We start from the raw sequence: 21,913 nt of genomic DNA on the forward strand, positions 1-21,913 counted from the left end.
CCTCCCAGGCTCAAGCAACCCTCCCACATCAGCCTCTAAAGTGCAGGAATGCACCACCATGCTTGGCTACTTTTTTTTTTTTTTTTTTTTTGGAGATGGGGTCTCACTATGTTGCCCAGGCTTTGATCTTGAACAAAATTTTTGTAGAGACAGGAGTCACACTATGTTGCCCAGACTGGTATCAAACTCCTGGTCTCAAGCAGTCCTCCCACCTTGGCTTCCCAAAGCACTGAGAGTACAGGCACAAGCCATTGTACCCAGCCATGATCTAGGGGTATCTAGGAGACTGTTCCTCAGTTTTTAAGTAGTAAAGATATTTTGACCATCTTCTACCATTTATTTTAAATTTTACTGGATTACAATGAGAATGTGTTGCCTCTACAAATCTCTGCTTCTTTAAATTCATGAAGTTTTCCTCTGTGAAGAAGCACACAGTTGATAGACATTAGAACATAATTTACGTTAAAAAATTTTTTTCCAAGTTCCCAAGACCTGGAAAACAAAATAGTTTACATTTTAAAATGTATGTGGAAATATACATATATATGATTATATGTTGAACTTGTTTGTCACATTATTCAATCATCTATTCTCTAGCTTATTTTTCATCTACTTGATCATTCAAGTTCTGAAGGAGATATATTATAATCTCCCATTATGGTGGTGGTTTTCTATCAAAATCTTCTTGGGTTTCTGAGAGTTTGCTGTAAATATTAAGCTGCGATAATACTTCAGTACATAAAAGTTTGTGATTCATCACTTCAACAAGGATTGAAACATTTATGCCCCCTTTTCGTCTTGTTTAATGCATTTGATCTTGAATTCCACTTTTTTTAAATAAAGCTTGATGGCTTAAGCAACGCATTTATAACCTCACAGTTTCTGTGAAGCCTAGAGTCCTGACCTAACTGGGTCTTCTGCTTCAGATTCTCTCGTAAGATTGCAATCAAGGTGTCCATTTAGGGTCTTTCACAGGCTGCAATCAAGGTGTCAGCTGGGGCTGCAGTCTTATCTCAAGGCTCACTGTGACAGGATGCACTTCCAAGGTCACTCAAATGGTTGCTGGAAGGATTCAGCTCCTTGCTGGCTGTTGGACTAAAGGCCCCAGTTCCTTGCCAGGAGGCCCTCTGCATCAGCGTAATCACTTAGGAAGAGCCAGAGACAGAATATGAGCAAGACACAGAAGCTACAGTCTTTTGTAACCTAACTATGAAAGTGACATCTCATCACTTTTGCCATGGCTCATTTGTTACAAGCAAGTCGCTGGGTCCAACACAAGAGGAGGGATTTACAAGAGGGTGAATATTGAAGAAGTGAGGATCATTGGGAGCCATTTTAGAAGCAGCCTACTAGAGCTTGGTACAGGATTTTTTTTTTTTTTTGAGACGGAGTTTCGCTCTTGTCGCCCAGGCTGGAGTGCAATGGCGCAATCTCAGCTCACCACAACCTCTGCCTCCCAGGTTCAAGCGATTCTCCTGCCTCAGCCTCCTGAGTAGCTGGGATTACAGGTGTGCGCCACCATGCCCGGCTAATTTTTGTATTTTTAGTAGAGATGGGGTTTCACCATGTTGCCCAGGCTGGTCTCAAACTCCTGACCTCAGGTAATCCACCCACCTCGTCCTCCCAAAGTGCTGAGATGATAGGCGTGAGCTACCTCGCCTGGCCTGGTACAGGATTTTTAGTTAAAAGTTCTTTTCTCCCAATTTTCTGCAGGTGGTATTCCACTGTTTTCTACCTTTCTGTGTTGTAGATTTTTAAAATACAAAAAAACTAGCCAGGCATGGTGGTGCACACCTGTAGTCCCAGCTACTTGGGAGGCTGAGGCAGGAGGATCACCTGAGCCTGGACATGTTGAGGCTGCAGTGACCTGTGATCATGCCACAGCACTCCAGCCTGGGTGACAGAGTGAGACCCTGAAAAAAAGTAAGTAAGAAAGAGAGAGAGGGAGGGAGGGAGGGAGGGAGGGAGGGAGGGAGGGAAGGACGGAAGGAAGGAAGGAAGGAAGGAAGGAAGGAAGGAAGGAAGGAAGGAAGGGAAAGAAAAGAAAGAAAAGAAAAAGAAAGAAAGAAAGAAGAAAGACAAGACAAGACTGGGCTCGGTGGCTCACGCCTGTAATCCCAGCACTTTGGGAGACCGAGGCGGGCGGATCATGAGGTCAGGAGATCGAGACCATCCTGGCTAACACGGTGAAACCTTGTCTCTACTAAAAATACAAAAACTTAGCCAGGCGTGGTGGCAGGCGCCTGTAGTTCCAGCTACTCAGGAGGCTGAGGCAGGAGAATGGCGTGAACCTGGGAGGCGGAGCTTGCAGTGAGCCGAGATCTCGCCACTGCACTCCAGCCTGGGAGCGAGACTCTGTCAAAAAAAAAAAAAAAAAAAAAAAGAAGAAGAAAAAAAAAGAGAGAGAGAGAGAAAGAAGGAAGGAAGGAAGGAAGGAAGGAGGGAAGAAAGAAAGAAAGAAAGAAAGTGGTGTTACCAGAGCCCAAGAATCAGGGTTATCCAGCACAAGCCTGTCTGGCAGGATCTGGGGTTATAGAGGAGCTGCAACCAGTACCAGACGTATTACCCAAGACAGAGAGGAAGTTCTACAGAAATGTCCAAGCTTCTCCCTGTTCCCAGTCTTCAGCCTTTTACCAGTGCCTCCCAGTGGCCAAAGCTAGCTGGAAGCTAGAATGTGTTCTTTCTATTTGGAAACTTAAAAGGTTTTCTCTTTATACTTGGAATTCAAGGATTTCACAAGGATAAATTTTGATGTGTGTCTTTTTTCATTATCATTCATAAGACTCAGTGAACACTTTTAATCTGCAAACACAAATCTTTCTTCAACTCAGGGAAATTTTCTTCTATTATTTATCTAGTTAGGTTTTCGCTTTCTTATATTCGCTTTGTCCTTCTGGACTCCTATCATTTTCACAACAGATCTCCCGAGTTTCTTAATCCTCAATGATTTCTATTTCTTTACATTTTTGTTCTCTGTTGAAAGCTATTTCTTCTGCTTGATCTTCCAGATTACTAATTTGGTTCTCAGTTAAGGATCATCCTCTTTTCCAGTTTGTGCACTAATTTTTTTTTAATTCTAAAACCATGTTTTCTAGTTCTAGATTGTCTTTTTTGTGCTCTAATTGCACACCCTTGAGAGCTTTCGTTACTTGTTTGTTACACTTTATCATTTGACACACGTGTATATAATATACGCCAAGCACTGTTCTAAATATTTTACAAATATTAACTTGTTTAATCATTTACTAATTCTCTGATTCTTCCTGTGATTCTGCATCAATAGAAGCCATCTGTCTAGTTGTGTGAGTTAGTCTTCCTCCCTCTAGTTAATAAATGTCCTCAAATGGGTCATTTCTCCTTACCTGCTCATGGTTTTGACTCCTTAGCAGTTAGGTCAGATTAGGGTCTCCTGAGCAGTGGTAAACCAGTGAGTGGTGGAAGACTAAGCAGTTTTTGCTGTTGTAGGTGAGAAATCAACTAGATGAAGAGATATGCCTTTGCTGAGACATAGGAAGGAAGCCTCTTTGCCCCAAGCCTCCCTGAGCATACGTGGCAATCTCTTCCAACCATAGGGGCTGAAAGTAATTCAGGCCAGCAAAATAGTTTTCCTCAACTTCCATCATGGTCATGTGAATCAGTCAGGTCCCTTAGGGCTTCAGGAAAGCAGGTGAGCAGGTTGAACCTTCATAGAACAGGCTTCATAGAGCAGAATCAGTCTTTGTTCCAGGTTTCTTTTTTTAAATTTTTTAATTTAAAATTCATTGAGGGCTTTCCGGTATTTACTGGAAAGCCTGCTAGACAAATTCTAAAAGAGCTGTAACACCCCCAGGTTTTAAGAGAGATACCCTGCCCTGGCCAGGCACGGTGGCTCACGCCTGTAATCCCGGCACTTTGGGAGACTGAGGGGGGTAGATCACGAGGTCAGGAGATCGAGACCATCCTGGCTAACACAGTGAAACCCCGTCACTACTAAAAATACAAAAAATTAGCCGGGCGCCTGTAGTCCCAGCTACTCGGGAGGCTGAGACAGGAGAATGGCGTGAACCCGGGAGGCGGAGCTTGCAGTGAGCCGAGATCGCACCACTGCACTCCAGCCTGGGCGACAGAGCGAGACTCTGTCTCAAAAAAAAAAGAGAGAGGTACCCTGCCCTATCCCTTGACTCTCTCTTGGCACTAAGCAGATCAGACAGTCTCAGCCAATTCAGCAGGGGAACTCCAGAGCCAAAATTGCCTATTTGTAGTGTCTCACTGGCCAGGCGTGGTGGCTCACGCCTGTAATCCCAGCACTTTGGGAGGCCGAGGCGGGTGGATCACAAGGTCAGGAGATCGAGACCATCCTGGCTGACACGGTGAAACCCCGTCTCTACTAAAAATACAAAAAATTAGCCGGGCATGGTGGCGGGCGCCTGTAGTCCCAGCTACTCAGGAGGCTGAGGCAGCATAATGGCGGGAACCCGGGAGGCGGAGCCTGCAGTGAGCCGAGATCTCGCCACTGCACTCGCTCTGAGCGACAGAGCGAGACTCCGTCTCAAAAAAAAAAAAAAAAAAAAAAAGAATGAGACCCTGTCACAAAAAAATTAATTAAATTAAATTTAAATTTAAATTAATTTTAAAAATAAAATAAAGTGTCCCATATTGGGAAGAAATGGTCAGATGCTAGCATCACTGCCATATGCAGTCATAGGCTGGACGCTGCTCAAATCTGCTCTCCATCCCCACTAGAAAATCCTAAAAGAAATATAGCCTTAAATACAGTTTTTAGGCTCCATCACCTTACCTATCCTGACTGTTGTGTTACTCTCCAGCAGGATTCAGGAGGAAGAGTGTGTCAGGAACATTTATTCAAGCTTTTATCTTCCCAGAACTTGAGGATACTATTTTTTTTTAACCTTCCATACTGTAGAAACATTGCAGCCATGCTAATTTCAAAGAGAAGAATGAAAGAAAGTAGGAATAGCATTGCTATTGGTTTTCCAAGACCTAAAAATTATGTCGTATTTCTCTAGTTTGGTCTTGAGATCTTTCTCTGCAGAGGGAGTGTAAACTCTAGCCCTGCCCTGATCAGGTTCCAGGGGATTGTTTGTGGATATTTACACTGTGCCTTTCACAGGATACTTCTTTATCCTAGCAGATGGCCTAATGCCTAGGTATCTGACCCATGGTCAGGTGTCCCTCTCATAGGAAACTTGTTTATACCGTCAACTGCCCTTGAGGCTCTTGTCTGACTTGTGTTCAGTTTATTCCTACCAAGATAGCCACTCTTTAGGAGAGCTTTCACTGGGAGTAAAATTAGGTCTGTGTGTGTCAGTCAGGTGAAGTACAGAGAAGACAACATAACAAAAACACATGAAAAAACAAAAGCAGTTTATTATTCATAGATCCCAGAGAGAAGAAGGGTGCCAACAAGCAGATTGTCAAACCAGTGAGAGGGGAGTGAGAAACAGAGAAGACCTATGCAGTGAGTCATTCACTGGAGCCCAGGATACTACCAAATCAGAGTTCCCTTCCAATTGGTGGAGTTAGAGAAAGCAGACATGAGTTCCATGGGGTTGCATTGTGACAGAGTGGTCACTGCAGCATATCTGTACAGTCCCTGTTGAGGGTAGAATAAATGGAGTGAGTCAAATGTGGTCACACCCGGCTAATTTTTGTATTTTTGGTAGAGACGGGATTTTGCCACTTTGGCCAGTCTGGTCTGAAAATCCTGGCCTCAAGTGATCCGCCCGCCTCAGTCTCCCAAAGTGCTGGGATTACAGGCATGAGCCATCACACCTGGCCCAACATCTTAATGACTAAACTGAAATACTTGAAGCAGGGGTGGCAAACTCAAAGACTAGGTTCAAGCAGGTAAGTATGTGAAGGAAGGGACCAAGTATAACTGCATAAGCATTCACTGTGTGAGTTGTAAGGATGGCAGCAAATTCCAGAAGGCAAGCTACTCAGCTCCAGCATACACTGCAGTCAAAAATGCAGTCTGAACCAGAGCCTACATTCTTTTTTTTTTTTTGAGATGGAGTTTCGCTCTCGTTGCCCAGGCTGGAGTGCAATGGCATGATCTCTGTTCACTGCAACCTCCGCCTCCCAGGTTCAAGCGATTCTTCTGCCGCAGCCTCTCGAGTAGCTGGGATTATAGGCAAGAGCCACCATGCCAGCTAATTTTTTGTATTTTTAGTAGAGACAGGGTTTCACTATGTTGGTCAGGCTGGTCTCGAACTTTTGACCTAGTTCTCCACCCACCTCGGCCTCCCAAAGTGCTGGGATTACAGGCATGAGCCACTGCGCCTGGCCCAGAGCCTACATTCTTAACCACAGTGCAATGCAACCAATATTTAGAGCTGAACCTGTACCCATACCACCACTCACCATACAGTAAAAAGGCTGCAATAAGATGAGGAATTACGGCCAGGCATGGTGGCTCATGCCTATAATCCCAGCACATTGGGAAGCCGAGGCAGGCAGATCACCTGAGGTCAGGAGGTCGAGACTAGCCTGGCCAACATGGTGAAACCTTATCCTACTAAAAATACAAAAATTAGCCGGGGGTGGTGGCGGGTGCCTGTAATCCCAGCTACTTGGGAGGCTGAGGCAGGAGGATCCCTTGAACCTGGGAGGTAGAGGTTGCGGTGGGCCAAGATCATGCCATTGTACTCCATCCTGGGCAACAAGAGCGAAACTCCATTTCAAAAAAAAAAAAAAGAAAAAGAAAAAAAAGATGAGGAATTACATCACCACTCTTTTGATTAATCAAGAAAACCATAAGGTAGTACTACTGAGATCCCTACTCATAGCACCAGAATAAAGCCTATACCAACTTTCACCACATCAAGCAAAAGCACCTTTTTAAATCAAGGCCATCATCATACCATCACTTAATTTACCAGGAGCCAATCTCTATACAACCATGACCTATATTCATATCAACATTTAGCCCTCCATGAAAAAGCACTAGCGAAGAAGAAGGTTTTTATCCCTACAATACCAAGAGAAAGCTGTGGCCACTCGATTTTCCTTGTGGACCTAGAAGTGTTAAAAAAAAAATAGTTTATTAATTTTTTAAAAGTTTGAAAAACCTTTAAGTAGCAATTTATCTAATTATTTTAATGGTTTTGTCATTTGTACTACGTGGATTACTATCAATTATTTAACCAACGCCCTATATTTAGGGCTTCTTCTTTCAAGTATTCATCGTTACAAATAATTCTGCAATGATCATTACTATGTATCCATCTTTAAGTATTTCTACAAGATATATTCACCAAAGTGTAGTTGCTAGATCAAAAGGTCTACACCAGCCCAGCATAGTGGCTCATGCCTGTAATCTCGGCACTTTGGGAGGCCAAGGAGGGTGGTTCACAAGGTCAGGAGTTCAAGACTAGCCTGGCTAGCATGGTGAAACCCTGTCTCTACTGAAAATACAAAAAATTAGCCGGGCATGGTGGCACGTGCCTGTAGTCCCAGCTACTTGGGGGGCTGAGGCAGGAGAATTGCTTGAACCCAGGAGGCGGAGGTTGTAGTGAGCCGATATTGCCCCACTGCACTCCACCCTGGATGACAGGGCGAGACTCCATCTCAAAAAAAAAAGAAAGGTCTATACCTTTAAAATGTTTATAGATATTGATAAAATGGCATCAAAATATTAACCCAATGTATAATCCTACAGACAGTGTTAAAAGAATGGCTATTTATCAATATTCAAGCCAACCCTGGAAACTGTCAATATTTCAAATCTTTACTAATCTGACAAATCAAATGAAATATTTTGATTAGCATTTATTTGGTTATTAATGAGGTTCAGTGTCTTTCATACATTAGCCATCTGTATATTCTCATAACCTTTGTCTATTTTTCTAATGCGTCATTGGTCATTGATTTGTAAGAATTTTTTTTGTATTAAGTAAATAAGGTTTTCTCTCTCATATGTAGTGCAAATATTTATTCACAATTTGTTTTTTAAAATCCTTATTTGTGCTGCCTTATGCCATGCAAGATTTTTTTAAATGTAGTTGAATTTATGTCTTTTTCTCCTTTAAAGCTTCTTGGGGCCGGGAATTGTGGCTCATGCCTGAAATCCCAGCACTTGGGTAGGCTGAGGCAGGAAGATCTCTTGAGCCCTAGAGTTCAAGACCTGCCTGGGCAAAGTAGGGAAACCCTGTCTCTACAAAATTAAAAATTAAAAAAAAAAAAAATAGCCAGGCATGGTGGTGCCCACCTGCAGTGTAGTTGCAGCTACTCAGGAGGCTGAGTTGGGTGGATAGCTTGAGCCCAAAAGGCCGAGGCTGCAGTGAGCTATGATCGCACTGTCGCACTCCACCCTGGAGACAGAGAAAGACCCCATCTCAAAAACAAACAAACGAACAAACAAACAAAAAACTTGGCTTGTGTCATGCTTAGAAACCCCTCACCTGCTTTTTTCTTTGCTTGTTGTTGTTGCTGTTGCTGTTAAGAGATAAAGTCTCTCTGTAGCCCAGGCTGGAGTGCGGTGGTGTGATCACAGCTCGCTGTAGCCTGGAACTCCTGTGCTCAAGCAATCCTCCTGCCCCAGCCTTCCGAGTAGCTAGAACTATAGGCACGCACCACCATAACCGCCTAATTTTTTAATTATTTATTTATTTTTTTTTTTTTGAGATGGAGTTTTGCTCTGTTGCCCAGGCTGGAGTGCAGTGACATGATCTCGGCTCACTGAAACCTCTGCCTCCTGGGTTCAAGCGATTCTCCTGCCTCAGCCTCCCAAGTAGCTGGGATTACAGGCGCCTGCCACCACACCCGGCAAATGTTTGTATTTTTATTAGAGACGAGGTTTCACCATGTTGGCCAAGCTGGTCTCAAACTCTTAACCTCAGGTGATCTACCCTCCTCGGCCTCCCAAAGTGCTAGGATTACAGGCGTGAGCCACCACGCCTGGCCGTGATCTACTTTTAATTTGAACTAGTGTAACTCCTTCATGCAATAAACTGAAAAGAGTCATTTTGTCTGTCAGGCCCCTGAGCCCAAGCTAAGCCATCATATCCCCTGTGACCTGCACGCATATATCCAGATGGCCTGAAGCAACTGAAGAATCACAAAAGAAGTGAAAATGGCCTGTTCCTGCCTTAACTGATGACCTTACCTTGTGAAATTCCTTCTCCTGGCTCATCCTGGCTCAAAAGCACCCCCACTGAGCACCTTGTGTCCCCCACCCCTGCCAGCCAGAGAACAACCCCCTTTGACCGTAATTTTCCACTACCTACCCAAATCCTATAAAACGGCCCCACCCCTATCTCCCTTCGCTGACTCTCTTTTCGGACTCAGCCTGCCTGCCCCCAGGTGATTAAAAAGCTTTATTGCTCACACAAAGCCTGTTTGGTAGTCTCTTCACACGGACGCGCGTGAAATTGTCTATTCTTGAAGTTCCTCATTTAAACAGAGGTCAAGGAGCAGGCACCTGGTAGTATCAAGCCTGAAACAAAGCAATAACGTGATGTTTCACCCAAGCCCAGAGTCCTAAAATCACAGACGACTAGGCTGTGTCTGGCCGGAAGCTCCTCAGCTCCCTCTCTGCAGTTCCCTGCCCTAAGCGAATGTCACCACCTGCTGAGAGCAACAGCAGCAGTACCACTAGAGGGAGCCTTTGGTGGTAAAAGAAAGATCCCCTGGTATCTCCAACCTAACCAAGAGGGCAGAGCTTAGAGAGGATACCTTCCCTTTGGCGAGGTGACAGGATATCTGGCTTGCCACAGATATCTTTTTTTTTTTTTTTTCTGAGACGGAGTCTCGCTGTGTCCCCTAGGCTGGAGTGCAGTGGCGCGATCTCGGCTCACTACAAGCTCCGCCTCCCGGGTTCCCGCCATTAGGCTGCCTCAGCCTCCCGAGTAGCTGGGACTACAGGCGCCGGCCACCACGCCCGGCTAATTTTTTTGTATTTTTAGTAGAGACGGGGGTTTCACCGTGTTAGCCAGGATGGTCTCAATCTCCTCACCTCGTGATCCGCCCGCCTCGGCCTCCCAAAGTGCTGGGATTACAGGCGTGAGCCACCGTGCCCAGCCCACAAAGATCTTTTTGACCAGACATATGCTAGCTAAGGGATGTCCAAACACCAGAATGTGAGACCAACCTTCCATCAGACTTAAACTTTTGACAGGAGAACAAATCTCAAACTGATGAATCAGTCATGTAGCTAGCTAGCTATAGAGCTTTCAACTTAAATTAGCAGCAGCTGCCCAATGCCATGTGAAGTAACAAACTGGTTTTTGGGTTTTTTTCCTTTGGTTTTAATGTTATGTGTAATTTTTTTTTTTTTTTTTTTGAGACGGAGTCTTGCTCAGTCGCCCAGGCTAGAATGCAGTGGCGCGATCTCGGCTCACTGCAAGCTACGCCTCCCGGGTTCACGCCATTCTCCTGCCTCAGCCTCCCAAGTAGCTGGGACTACAAGCGCCCACCACCACACCCGGCTAATTTTTTTTGTATTTTTAGTAGAGACGGGGGTTTCACCATGTTAGCCAGGATGGTCTCAATCTCCTGACCTTGTGATCCAAAAAGTACTGTGCAGTTTTAAAATCAGAATGGTGATAAATGTATAAATTAATTTGGGAATAATTACTACTTTTGCAAAATTCAATCCTTTGCTGTCCCTCTGGATTAATTTTAGTCTCTTTTTTTTTTTTTTTTGAGACAGAGTCTCGCTCTGATGCCCAGGCTGGAGTTGGAGTGCAGTGGCGTGATTTCGGCTCACTGCAAGCTATGCCTCCAGGGTTCACGCCATTCTGCTGGCTCTCAGCCTCCCGAGTAGCTGGGACTACAGGCGCCCGCCACCATGCCTGGCTAATTTTTTTTTTCTTTTTTTTTTTTTTTTTTTTTTTGTATTTTTTAGTAGAGACGGGGTTTCACCATGTTAGCCAGGATGGTCTCGATCTCCTGACCTCATGATCCCCCCGCCTCGGCCTCCCAAAGTGCTGGGATCACAGGCGAGAGCCACCGCGCCCGGCCTAGTCTCCTTTATATAGGTGTTACACAATTTCTTCATTAATACCGTATTTATGAGTCACCTATAATGTGCAAGGCACTGTTTATTCTTGTATGCTGGACATACAAGAATATGTCCCTGTTTTCATGGAGTTTACAATCTAGCTGGAGAGGGAGACAACATTTTTAAAAACAAATAGCCAGGTGCGGTGGCTCACACCTATAATCCTTGCACTTTGGGAGGCTGAGGCGGACGGATCATGAGGCTAGGAGTTTGAGACCAGCCTGACCAACATGGTGAAACCCCCTCTCTACTAAAAATACAAAAATTAGCCAGGCGTGATGGTGCATGCCTGTAGTCCCAGCTACTCAGGAGGCTGAGGCGGGAGAATCGCTTGAACCCAGGAGGCAGAGGTTGCAGTGAGCCAAGATCGCACCACTGCACTCCAGCCTGGGTGACAGAATGAGACTCTGTCTCAAAATAAAACAAAATAAAATAAAATATGACAATTGGTGACAAGTGTTATAAGGAAAATAAACCTGGATAAGAGCATAAAGAATAAAAGGAAAGGAATGCTGTTTTACATGGGCTGATCAGGGAAGGCCTTTCTGATAGGTAACACTTTAGCAGAAACTTAAAGGAGGTGAATGAATCAGCCATGAGGATATCAAGGTAAAGAGCATTGCAGGCAGTAAGTACAAAGCCCTAAGGCTCAAGCATAACTGGCTTGTTTGAGGAACAGCAGGAAGCTAGTGTGACTGAAGTACAGGTGATAAGATCTGAGTGGTAACCAGGGACCAGGTTATATAAGTCCCTGTAGGTCATGGGAACGATTTTGGATTTTATTCTGAGTGGGTTTAAAAGGCACTGAGAGGTTTTAAACTAAGAAGCGACATGTCTGATTTATTCTTTTAAAGGATCAGTCACTTTTATGAGGAGAATAGAATGGCAAAGGTGGAAGCTGGGAACTCAGTTAAATCCAGGAGATAGATGATGGTAGCTTGGGCCAGGGTGGTGGTGAGGGTAATTTGTGCTCAGAACAGAAAGAAGTGAGCCAGGGCCTCTTCCCTCCAGAGGCATTTACCAAACAAAAGGTGTTCCTTAAGTGAGAGGGACACATAAGACAATGAGTTAGTGACCTGCAGCCACCAGGAAAGTAGACCCTGGACTCTGGATATCTCTGTCTCTCTGTGTGTGTCTCTGTCTCTGTCTCTCTCTCTCTCTCTCACACACACACACACACACACACACTCTCTCTCTCTCTCTCTCTCTCTCAACTAGGATTCTGTTGTAGTCTTTGCCCCAGGGGTCATTTGCCCACCCCAGGAAACAACTGATAGGCAAGCGGTGCTTTGGGGTGGACACTGGGAACTGAAGAAAGCAGCTGAAGCCGTGCACCAGCCAAAGGGGACTCCTAGTGCAAATTACACTCTCTTGTGCAGAGAGAACTCAAAGGACTACACTCTGGAATATGGAAACAAAAAATTCCTCAAGCTTTGTTTCCAGAGCACTAATGCTTTCAGGTGAGTCATGACTAAGGCAAGCTTAGAGAGAGGCCAGAAACCCAGAGAGGTTAGCATAGCATGCAGGGATAGCTTTTAACCTTAAGGTGTCTGACCATTCCAAAGAGGTATGTGAGAAGCTGAGCTGCTCATTTGTTGGTTTATGGGGCTGGGGGACAAAAGGTGGAATCTAAGGTGTACTGTTCCCTGCTTTGGGTTTGGAAACTAGATAGCTACACCCTGGGAGTAAGGACGAACCAGAAGTAAATTAGCCTTCATGACCTCTATAGATCAGATTTATCATTTGAATGGCCCACAAAATACCAAGATTTAAACTTGGAATAAGGTAATCCCATACTCTTCTCATACTATTAGTGCCCCAGGCACTTGGTAAGGAACAAAAAAATCCTTTCTGGGAAAAGATAATATTATTCCAAGTCTCAAATTATTTCTATAAATAATTCTTCAGGGCCGGGCGCAGCGGCTCACGCCTGTAATCCCAGCACTTTGGAAGGCCAAGGCGGGTGGGTCACCGGAGGTAAGGAGTTCGAGACCAGCCGGGCCAACGTGGTGAAACCCCATCTCTACTAAAAATACAAAAATTAGCTGGGCATGTTGGCAGCCACCTGTAATCCCAGCTATTCGGGAAGCTGAGGCAGGAGAATTGCTTGAACCCAGGAGATGCAGTTGCAGTGAGTCAAGATCGCGCCACTGCGCTCCAGCCTGGGCGACAAAAGCAAGACTCCATCTCAATAATAATTAATAATAATAATTCTTCAAATAGGATATCCAACACATAACTAAAGATAACCAGGGGCCAGATGTGGTGGCTCACGCCTGTAATCCCAACACTTTGGGAGGCTGAGGTGGGCAGATCACGAGGTCAGGAGTTCGAGACCAGCCTGGCCATCATGGTGAAACCCCGTCTCTACTAAAAATACAAAACTTAGCTGGGCGTGGTGGCAGGTACCAGTAATCCCAGCTACTTGAAAGGCTGAGGCAGGAGAATCATTTGAACTCGGGAGGCGGAGGTTGCAGTAAGCTGAGATCATGCCATTGCACTCCAGCCTGGGCAACAGGACAAGACTCCATCTCAAAAAATAAGTAAATAAATAAATAAATAAATAAATAAATAACCAGAGCCAGGCACAGTGGCTCGTGCCTGCAATCCCAGCACTTTTGGGAGGCCGAGGAGGTGGCTTACTTGAGGTCAGGAGTTCAAGACCAGCACACCTGCAGTCCCAGCTACTCAGGAGGCTGAGGCATGAAAATTGCTTGAGCCTAGGAGGCAGAGGTTGCAGTGAGCTGAGATTGAGCCATTGCGCTCCAGCGTGGGCAACAGAGTGAGACTCTGTCTCAAAAGAAAAAAAAAAAAGATAACCAGACACACAGTGAGAGACAACAAAGAATGAGCAAGAAGCATCAGAAACAACAGACAATACAAATACATCCACCGTCCACTATGACTCCAGATACTGTTAAAACCCCTATTTAAATACTTCTTAAGGAACTAGAAACTGTAAGGTGATACTACAGATTTGAAAACAAACAAACCAACTGGCTGGGCGTGTTGGCTTATGCCTGTAATCCCAGCACTTTGGGAGGCCGAGGCAGCAGGTGGATCACCTGAGGTCAGGAGTTCGAGACCAGCCTGGCCAACATGGTGAAAACCCATCTCTACCAAAAATACAAAAATTAGCCAGGTATGGTGGCACATGCCTGTGGTCCCACCTACTTGGGAGGCTGAGGTGGGAGGAGGATCACTTGAGCCCAGGAGGTTGAGGCTACAATGAGCCATGTTTGTACCACTGCACTCCACCCTGGGCAACAGGGCAAGACCCTGTCTCAAAAAAGAAAAAGAAAAACTGTCAGTAGTAATAAAGTAGAATTTATTTAATCTTATAAAATAGCTAAATGGAATTTCCTTAATCTTAAAAGAAACCTAAAGCAAGCATCAAACTTAAAGAATAAATATTAAAAGCTTTCCCCTGTTAATGAGGAATGAGACAATGATATCCATTATCACTATTTCTATTCAATATTTTACTAGGCACAAAACAGCAATAAAAAATAAAAAAAATTAAAGGTAAAAATATTAAATATTAGGGCCGGGCCCGGTGGCTCATGCCTGTAATCCCAGCACTTTGGGAGGCAGAGGCAGGTGGATCCCTTGAGGTCAGGAGTTCGAAACCAGCATGACCAACATGGCGAAATTCCTCTACTAAATACAAAAAATTAACCAGGCATGATGGCGGGCACCTGTAATCCCAGTTACTTGGGAGGCTAAAACAGGAGAATCCCTTGAACCCGGGAGGCAGAGGTTGCAGTGAGCTGAGATTGTGCCATTGCACTACAGCCTGGGCAACAAGCGCAAAACCTTGTCTCAAAAAAAAAAAAAAAAGAAAGAAAAAGAAAAAAGAGAAGGTACAGTAAGTAAAGTAAATTATTATAATTAATTAGAGAGTAGCAAATTGCTGGATACAAAATTAGCATTCAAAAATAAATTATAGAAGTATTATAGAAGTAAATATTTGTGATCCTGGGATAGGCAATAGCTTCTTAGATACAGCATCAAAAACACAAATGACAAAAGAAAAAAATAGATAAATTGGGCTTCATCAAAATTTAAATTTTTTGTACACCATAAGTCACCATTAAGAAAGTAAAAAGACAACCTACAGAATGGGAGAAAATATTTGCAAACCATATATCTGGCAAGGGACTTTTATCTAGAATGTATAACCTTAACATTCAATAATCTTTAAAAAAAAAAAAAAAAGCCCAATTTTTTTTTTTTTTTTTTGAGACGGAGGCTCACTCTGTCGCCCAGGCTGGAGTGCAGTGGTGTGATCTCGGCTCACTGCAAGCTCCGCCTCCCGGGTTCACGCCATTCTCCTGCCTCAGCCTCCCGAGTAGCTGGGACTACAGGCGCCCACCACCACGCCCAGCTAATTTTTTGTATTTTTAGTAAAGATGGGGTTTCACCGTGTTAGCCAGGATGGTCTGGATCTCCTGACCTCTTGATCCACCCACCTTGGCCTCCCAAAGTGCTGGGATTACAGGCAAGAGCCACCACGCCCAGCCAAAAAAAAAAGCCCAATTTTCAAAAAGGGGCAAAGGGGCCGGGCGCGGTGGCTCATGCCTGTAATCTCAGCACTTTGAGAGGCCAAGGCAGGGGGATCAGGAGGTCAGGAGTTCAAGACCAGCCTGGCCAAAGGGACCAGCCTGGCCAATATGGTGAAACCCTGTCTCTACTAAAAATACAAAAATTAGCCGGGCATGGTGGCAGTGCCTGTAATCCCAGCTACTCGGGAGGCTGAGGCAGGAGAATTGCTTGAACCCAGGAGGCAGAGGTTGCAGTAAGCTGAGATTGCCCCATTGCACTCCAGCCTGGGCAACAGAGTGAGACTCCTACTCAAAAAAAAAAAAAAAAAAAAAAAAAAAAAAAAAAAAAAAAAAAAAAGTTGGCGGGTGCGGGGACAGCAAAGGGCTTAAATAGACATTTCTTCAAAGAAGATATACAAATGGCTGATAAAGACATTTAAAGATGTTCAGGGCCAGACGTGGTGGCTCACACCTACAATCCTAGCACTTTGGGCTGCCAACATGGGAGGATATCTTGAGCCCAGGAGTTCACGACCAGCCTTGGCAACACAGTGAGACTCTATCTCTACATAAAAACAAAAAATAAGGCTGGGCATGGTTGCTCACACCTGTAATCCCAGCACTTTGGGAGTCCGAGGCAGGCAGATCACCTGAGGTCAGGAGTTAGAGACCAGCATGGCCAATGTGGCAAAACCCTGTCTCTACTAAAAACTACAAAAATTAGCCTGGCATGGTGGCGGGCGCCTGTAATCCCAGCTACTTGGGAGGCTGAGACAGGAGAATCGCTTGAACTTGGGAGGCCAAGGTTGCAGTGAGCCGAGATCGAGCCATTGCACTCCAGCCTGGGTGACAGAGCGAAACTCCATCTCAAAAATAAATGACCAAATAAAATAAAGATGTTCAACATCACTAATCACTAAGGAAATGCAAACCAAAACCACGAGATACCATTTCACATGCAGAAGAATGGCTATAATTTTAGAAACATAGTTTCACACGTCTAGACGCTGAGCCGCAGCACATTTGCAACGTCACGTGGAAGCTGAAGCTGCACCTCCCACGTGGCCCCTCTGGCCAGCTGAGCACCTCAGATAAGAACTACACCCAGGCCAGCACCAGCAGCTCAGCCACCAGCAGCAGCCCCACCCTCTGCAGCTGGCTCTCCTGCTGCTGCACTCCCCGGCAGCCAGGTCTGATGGCCTAGGTGGCAATCACTGCAGCTGGCATGGCTGTGGACTCTGCTGTGGGGCACATACTGGGTCAGGCCATCAATGGGAGCTTCAGTGGAGTAAATAATGCTGAGCCCCCAAGTGGTGACATCACTTACCAGGAGCCTCAAGGAACCCACCTGGCACAGCAGCGGTAGCCTTTCTTGTATGAGATAAAATGGTTTTTGGAATGTGCCCAGAATCAGGGAGCCATAAAGTTCTGTGAGGGTTTCCATGAGGTGGTGAAACAGTGCAGACTTGCAAATGGATTTATCTAATCAAGAAGTTCAAATTGAAGAAATGGAAAATCAGCTCTCATAACTAAGTTAATTTAGCATAAAAATATAATTGATAGCCGGGCGTGGTGGCTCACGCCTGTAATCCCAGCACTTTGGGAGGCCGAGGCAGGCGGATCACCTGAGGTCGGGAGTGCGAGACCAGCCTAACCAACATGGAGAAACTCTGTCTCTACTAAAAAAAAGAAAATGCAAAAAATTAGCCAGGCGTGCTGGCGCATGCCTGTAATCCCAGCTACTCGGGAGGCTGAGGTAAGAGAATCACTTGAACCCAGGAGCCGCAGGTTGTGGTGAACTGAGATCATGCCATTGCACTCCAGCCTGGGCAACAAGAGCAAAATCTGTCTCAAAATAAATAAATAAATATATATATATATTTAATAGTGAAGGTATAAAGTGTAAAACTGTCAGTTAAACCAATCCTCTGTCATTCATTACTTTCTTGCTTCAGAATTGCAATAGAAGAGGGTGTTCTTATTTGGTAGAATTTCATTAAGATAGTATAGAATTTGGGGCGTGTCAAATGTTTGTGTGGCCTCCTTGAACCAGCTGTTGTGATTTTTTTGTTTTGTTTTGTTTGTGAGTTAATTAGAATAAAGTGATTTTCTTCACCCAAAAAAGACAATAACAAGTGTTGCTGTGAATGTGGAGAAATGGGAACCCTTATATATTGTTGATGAGAATGAGAAATAATCCAGCTACTTTGGAAAAAATGGAAACAATCTACGTGTCCATCAACTAATGAATGAATAAACAAAATGTGATATATTTATACCAAATATTCCACTTATTCCATTAAATGGAATATTATTTGGCCATGAAAAAGAATGAAGTACTGATACATGCTACAACATGGATGAATCTCAAAGAAATTATGCTACGTGAAAGAATCAGTCACAAAAGACCACATATTATATAGTTCCATTTATTTGAAATGTGAGGCAGAAATTGTGAGAGAAGAGACTTCTCTTCTCTCATGATAATACCACATAGAGTTCACACTGAAGAAAGTCCCACCCTAATTAAAACTAAGAACGAGTTTGAGACCTGATGGATCAGAGCACTAAGAATCAAAAGGAAGGGTGTTGTTTTTTGTTTTTGTTTTTTGTCTTTTTTTGAGATGGAGTTTCACTCTTGTTGCCCAGGCTGGAGTGCAATGGCTCGATCTCAACTCACTGCAACCTCTGCTTCCTGGGTTCAAGCCATTCTCCTGTCTCAGCCTCCTGAGTAGCTGGGATTATAGGCATGTGCCACCATGCCCAGCTAATTTTGTATTTTTAGTAGAGACCAGGTTTCACCATGTTGGCCAGGCTGGTCTTGAACTCCTGACCTCAGAAAATCCGCCCACCTCGGCCTCCTAAAGTGTTGGGATGACAGGCGTGATCCACTGCACCTGGCCAGAAAGGTGTTATTTGAAAGATGTGTTGGTCGGGTGTAGTGGCTCACGCCTGAAATCCCAGCACTTTGTGAGGCTGAGGCAAGTGGATCACCTGAGGTCAAGAGTTCAAGACCTGCCTGGACAACATGGTGAAATCCTGTCTTTACTAAAAATACAAAAATTAACTGAGCCCCAGGTGCTCAGGAGGCTGAGGCAGGAGAATCACTTGAATCTGGGAGGCAGAGGTTGCAGTGAGCCATAATCGTGCCACTGCACTCCAGCCTGGGCAACAGAGCAAGACTCCATCTCAAAAAGAAAGAAAGAAAGATGCGTAAAAAAAAAAAAAAAGGAAGAAGCCTAAAAATTGCACAGTACAAGAGACAGTAGTCTTGTGAAGGCAAGACATGAAGAAGTAGCCATTGGAGGAATAGCATTCAGAAGATCAAATGATCCTTCCCTCCAAAAGTATAATTTATTAGAGACACTATACTTTATTGTATCAACAGAAGAGGGTGCTCTTGAGCCAATAAACCAAATAAGATATCTGAATCCTTTTCTTCATATAGAATCAGTCAAAACGTTATCACCGAATCAGGAAAATCCAGGATACTTTACAATAATCAGAAAATGATTATCTTCACAGAGTTACTATAAGGGGGTAAAAAAGCAAGAACCAAAACTTTTCAGCTGATGAAAATAAATATCCTCCAAAAAAAATACAAGAATAGTAAAGCAGAGAAAAACATAAATATAATTAAACAAGCAATTGCAGATATGAAAGACTACTGCGAATCAAAAATTTAAGGCTGGGCACAGTGGCTCACACCTATAATCCTAGCACTTTGGGATGCTGAGGCGGGTGGATCATTTGAGCCCAGGAGTTCTAGACCAGCCTGGCCAACATGGTAAAACCCCATCTCTACTAAAAATACAAAAATTAGCCGTGTGTGGTGGCGTGCACCTGTAATCCCAGCTACTCGGGAGGCTGAGGCAGGAGAATTTCTTGAGCCTGGGAAGTGGAGGCTGCAGTGAGCCAAGATTGTGCCACTGCACTCCAGCCTGGGTGAGAGAGCCAGACTCTGTTTCAAAACACACACACACACACACACACACACACACACACACAAAATAGAAACAAACAGCAGGAACATGTGGCATGCTGACTGAACTCAGAAAAGAAATTGCAGAAAAAGACAAAATCATCTCAGAAGAGAAAACTAAATTACAAGGTGCCCAAAGGAGAATTGGTATCATTGAAAAATGCTGTAAAAGGAAAGAAAGAATGAATAAAAAAGAACCAAGACAACCAAAACAAATTAAAGGGGCAAAGAGCAAACTCACAGTCTGGCTTGGTCGCCAGGCCAGAGTGCAGTGGCGTGATCTCGGCTCACTGAAACCTCCACCTCCAGGTTCAAGCAATTCTCCTGCCTCAGCCTCCCGAGAAGCTAGGATTACAGGCACGTGCCACCACGCCCACTCAATTTTTGTGTTTTTAGTAGAGTTGGGATTACAGGCGTAAGTCACCGAGCCCGGCCTGAAAGTTCTTAAGAAAAAAAAAAAAAAAAAACAGCCGGGCACGGTGGCTCACATCTGTAATCCCAGCATTTTGGGAGGCCAAGGTGGGCAGATCACCTGAGGTCAAGAGTTCAAGACCAGCCTGACCAACATGGAGAAACCTCATCTCTACTAAAAAAAAAAAAAAAATACAAAATTAGCTGGGCGTGGTGGCACATACCTGTAATCCCAGCTACCCGGGAGGCTGAAGCAGGAGAATTGCTTGAACCCAGCGGATGGAGGTTTCAGTGAGCTGAGATCGTGCCACTGCACTCTGGCCTGGGCAATAGAGTGAGACTCTGTCTCAAAAACAAAAACAAAAACAAAACAATGGAACAGAACTGTTATAATATTTAGAATTATAACTTAAACAAAACTTTCTAGAAATAAAGCAACATCCACTTCTACATATTTAAAGATCCTGCTGTGTACTTGAGGATACTGACAATCAACTCTGAGACATAGCTCAGTAAAACAGACAATAGTGATTAGAAAAAAATCCTTTGACTCTATAGGCAAAATAAACAAATAAAACACTCAAGTGACCTACAGGAAAAGAAAATCAGTTGGCATCAAACTACTTGACAGAATTATAGAAAGTAAGATAACAGTGAAGAAACCTCTTGAAGAAACTCAAGCTTTTAAAAAGTCTGAGTTTCAGAAGACTCAGACATATCAGAGAAAAAAAAGAAAAAAAGTGTGAGCCAAAGATTCCATCTTTAAACTTTCAAGAACTCAAGTAATTTTGTACTCAAGGACTCTTTCTGAGTATTCTACTAGGGGTCAAGTTTCATACAACTAAAAGATGATTGAAAAATTTTAGCCAAAAAAACAGATCTTAAGAATTGAACATGTTCAATTATATAAATCTAAGACTAAAACAAATGTAAGAATAAGTGCTGACGAATGTTCTCTGGCAAAGTAGAAATACAATTAAAAATGGGAGCAAAGAAGAAATGTAGAAGAATAAGCTCAATGATTAAGCACAGGTAAAAGGTGAAAGTTAAAGCATGTCGTTTAAACAAGCAAACCAGCCTGGCACAGCGGATCACGCCTGTAATTCCAGCACTTTGGGAATCCGAGGCCAGAGGATCACTTAAGCCTGAGTCCAGGTGTTCAAGACCAGCCTGGGCAACGTAGCAAGACCTCCATCTCTTAAAAAAAATTAATAAAAAAAAATAAACTAGGAAACCAAATAGTAAAAATCTAGGTAAGAAAAATGAGGGCTGGCTGGGCGCAGTGGCTCACGCCTGTAATCCCAGCACTTTGGGAGGCCGAGGCGGGCGGATCACCTGCGGTCAGGAGTTCGAGACCAGCCTGGCCAACATGATGAAACCCTGTCTCTACTAAAAATACAAAAAAATTAGCCACGCGTGGTGGCAGGTGACTGTAATCCCAGCTACTCGGGAGGCTGAAGCAGGAGAATGGCTTGAACCCTGGAGGCGGAGGTTGCAGTGAGTGGAGATCGAGCTATTGCACTCCAGCCTGGGTGACAAGAGTGAAAGTCTGTCAAGAAAGAAAGAAAGAAAAAAGAAAAGAAAGAAAGAAAGAAAGAAAGAAAGAAAGAAGAAAAATGAGGGCTAAGAGCTGAGACCCTTAGCTATGCTAGTATCGACCACCTCATCTATCCTAGTGATGGCATCACTTAAGACTGTTCATGCTCTGACCCATGTGGTTTCCCTTTTTTTTGAGATGGAGTCTCACTCTGTCATCCAGGCTGGAGTGCAGTGACGCTATCTCGGCTCACTGCAACCTCTACCTCCTAGGTTCAAGCCATTCTCCTGCCTCAGCCTCCTGAGTAGCTGGGACTACAGGCGTGTGCCACCACACCCTGCTACCCGGGTAATTTTTTTTTTCCCACCACCACGTCCAGCTAATTTTTGCATTTTTAGTAGAGACTGGGTTTCACCACGTTGGCCAGGCTGGTCTCG

The 21,913-nt window shown here is 44.2% G+C and overlaps 1 non-coding gene and 1 pseudogene across 1 annotated transcript; one reads left to right on the forward strand and one right to left on the reverse strand.

The window, feature by feature from the left end:
• Window positions 1-3,763: 3,763 nt before the first annotated feature.
• On the reverse strand, window positions 3,764-3,825 carry LOC129025528 (U7 small nuclear RNA). The gene has a single exon (XR_008497278.1). It is a non-coding gene; the product is annotated as a U7 small nuclear RNA (small nuclear RNA).
• Window positions 3,826-10,061: 6,236 nt separating this feature from the next.
• LOC129024188 (coiled-coil-helix-coiled-coil-helix domain-containing protein 2-like) lies at window positions 10,062-17,079 on the forward strand (annotated as a pseudogene).
• The last annotated feature ends 4,834 nt before the right edge of the window (window positions 17,080-21,913 follow it).

The sequence above is a fragment of the Pongo pygmaeus genome, chromosome X (genome assembly GCF_028885625.2).
Source record: "Pongo pygmaeus isolate AG05252 chromosome X, NHGRI_mPonPyg2-v2.0_pri, whole genome shotgun sequence".
Classification (NCBI taxonomy): domain Eukaryota; kingdom Metazoa; phylum Chordata; class Mammalia; order Primates; family Hominidae; genus Pongo; species Pongo pygmaeus.